Here is a 3,453-nt window from a genome sequence, read left to right on the forward strand (position 1 = left end):
TGCCAAGGAGAGGTTTTCTTTCACCAATCATCTCATCAGTGCCACTCTGTTGCAAGGAGACCTGTTTCCACAACACAGCAGAAAGTTCCCGGATTCAGCACTAGGAACCACGGTGGATGCCTATCCCATGTTGGACAAAGCCAGACTTAAAACAGAACTGTCCCTGATTTATGAAAATGAGGACTTCCAGGGTTGCAGTGGTGCACTGGCTCTCTTTCAGGTTGTAATGGAAAATAACCTTCAAGACACATTCACTGAAACTGTAAGTCTTCTCAAGATCCTCATCACCACACCAATGACAACAGCAGAATCGGAGAGGTGCTTCTCTACTTTAAAGAGGATAAAAACTTTCCTTAGGAACACGATGGCACAAGATCGCCTCAACGCTCTGGCTATGCTCTCTATAGAGAAAAAACTCACACGGGACATTCCAGATTTCAACACAAGGGTCATTGAGAGATTTGCCACTCAGAAAGATAGACGAGCAAAGTTCCTGTACAAATAAGAGAGTCCAATTTCTGAGTTAGTTTAACTTTAGTAATTATAGCAGTACTGGCCTTGTACGGCATAATAATTGTAACTTTCACAATGTAATCCATTTTACGATGTTATAAAGCATGTTGCAGTGCATTCTGGGCACAGAATGCACTGCAACATGCTTTATAACTGTCACCATTGTTGAGATTCACAGGCTGATTCTTGATGTCTGTGTCTCTCTTTTTTGTATAAGAGAAACTTTTTAGAAATTATTTGGATTACATTGTAAATATAGCGTATTCATTTTTATGCTGTCATTCTCTTACTCATTCAGTCTCTCTCTCACTCACAGTCACACACATCATATTTCACACACATTTGCCATTAAAATAGTGATCTCAATAGGAATGTAACAGTATGTTTGCTTTGCTTTTTTTGTTTTGAAGTTCTAGGCTGGATTACTGTGTTTCCATACTAGTTAAAATGTTAAAATCATCTTTCTTCTCATACTCGGTGTTCTTCAAGGATGTTGTCCCACCCTTTCTTTGAGAGCCTTCTCTCTTTCTCTAGTATCAACACAGACTGTTATCCATTATCCAATTTGTTTACAGTGAACTTTTAAAGATATGTAGTCTACAGCTGGGGATTGATTAAAGAACTAGATTGTTGTATTCCCTATTATAATTTATTGTTATGCTTTGCATTTTTTCTATCTGGACATGGAGCATAATAAACTTGCAACTTGTTCATTATCATTACCTGTGAAACTGTTGATTTCTACATGGCAGTTCAATTAATATTGTCTTTTTAGACCATTGGTATTGACTGGTTTGAGTTATAAGCAAGGGACATGGGTGGCCTAAAATGCACCAGAATGCAGGAAATCACAACTATGAAATAAAAAATGTTATGGGGGAGGAGCCCCCAGCCCCCCCGCTCAAACAGCCCCACCTAAAATATTTTTCACCAGCCGCCACTGCTTGACAGCAAATACAGGCTGGCCATGCACAATAAGGATCAGATTTAGTTCAACAAAATCCGGAAGCCCTCCAGTGGATCCATACAGCAAAATCATTCCCACTGAGTAAGTGGTGCCATGACAGGTCACTGTATTAGCAATCTGAATGTATGTTTCTCCAGGAAACCTTTTAAGCACTGCTTCCTGTATGTTTTCCTTGAGGACATCCACAGGCAATGTGGACATATTTGAGACACTGAGGACAGGTTTGAGTACATCTGTGCCATGCAGATGGTAAGCCAGCATGAATTGATGCTTAAAAGCAAGAGACAGTAAAATGTTACGAAAACAGTTGGTATGTCGAACAACTCGCTTGAAAAAGCTATGCTTCGCTTCAAAGCGCATGGTCCACATGGCTACAAGCAGTCCAAAAGCCTTGATTAGTTGTGGATAATGCTCTAGATAATGGTGCTTTGGCAGAACTCTTGCTTCTGGAAAAACCTGCAAGTATCTATGCCTGTGTTCAGATATCTTGGTGTCCAGGAATCTTATCGTGTCATCTGTGTGAAATGGAGAAGCCATGAGCTCAACAATGTCTTTAAGATCCATTAAAAGATGCCATGCAGGTTCACTCTCTGGCACTTTGAAACCAATCATAAGGGGGAGCAGTCGCAATAAACTCCAATTTTTATGAGCGTATCCACCTATGCTTTTCCGGGTGGCAAAGTTCAGCGGGATAGGCTGTGGGCTGTCAGATTTTTCAGTCCACTTGTAGGGCAACTGGCTGATTAGGCCATTCAGTTGAAATAACGTAAAGTATTTTTTCTTAATCAGAAGATCAAGGCACAAAGCCAACTCCAAAGGTACTATTCCCTCGGAAAGGTCGTGGAGCAAGTCTGGGGGATACCCTGACAAAACATCAAAGTATTTTAATTTCTTAGTTAAGGGACATTGCCTTTTCACACCAAAGCAGTGAGTGACAGTGGGACTTTCTAAAGCTGCTTGTACATGAAAAGAATGTTCCTGCTTCGTTCTTGCTTGGAAGGCCCCAGTCCTCACTTCTTTTACCTGAAACTCAGACAGCTTTCCCAAACAAAACCTGCAGACATGAGATCCAGAAAAGCTTTCCAAAATCCACCGAATGAATGGGCACCTAAATTGTCAGCTACTACACTAACTATTGTGCCTTTGATTTTCTTTCCAAACAAAGGAATAAAGAGTCCTTCTTCTTCCAATTGGACAATGTCTTTTAACAATGGCTCAAGCACTGCCTGATAACCATACTTCTTTACATCTACAGCCTTACAAAGTACAGCTAAATAAATTGACTTACTGTGGCACGAAACTGTAGTGGAACATTTGCCAATACCCAATACACTTCAGTAATCTTGTGCTTTTTTCGGGATGTTCCCAGAGGACTGCACACTTCAAAATCATCAATGTAGAGAAGGAGAGAAAGTGTTAGGTCTTCAGTAGATGAAAGTGCATTTTCTTTAAAATGTGTTCCATCAGTAAATGACTTGTACTGACTCTCATGAGTAGCATATGAAGAGTTGAAAGCTTTCTCCTGTACGTCTTTAACGCTTAATATCTGTGACAATAACTGAAGAATGGGAACATATTGTAAGGTTTGACCTTCCTTCTTGTCCAGAATGAATTCGACAGGCTCAACCACATGAAAATTCTTCTTAAAAAACTGCTGTCTTCTGTAAGATGTGGCAAGAGGACCATCAGCTCTTAAAGCTGTGCTAACAGAGTTGGACTCACCCAACTGTTTGACTAAATCTGAGATGACCGTGTCAACAAGCACACAGTCATGTTTCCTTAAACATGCGTTTACAGTCTTTTTTATGCCAGGACCTGACAATGAAGAGGATATGAACTGGAGCTCTGCTACAACTTCATTAATGCACTTGCTTGGAACATTGTAAATGCTCTGTAATTTTAACAGAAGGTGGCCTAATTTTAGTTAAATTTCATCCTCTTTCAATTCTTCAGTTTCATACTCTACTGAAAAG

Source organism: Carassius carassius, unplaced genomic scaffold (assembly GCF_963082965.1).
Source record: "Carassius carassius unplaced genomic scaffold, fCarCar2.1 SCAFFOLD_56, whole genome shotgun sequence".
Taxonomy (NCBI): Eukaryota; Metazoa; Chordata; class Actinopteri; order Cypriniformes; family Cyprinidae; genus Carassius; species Carassius carassius.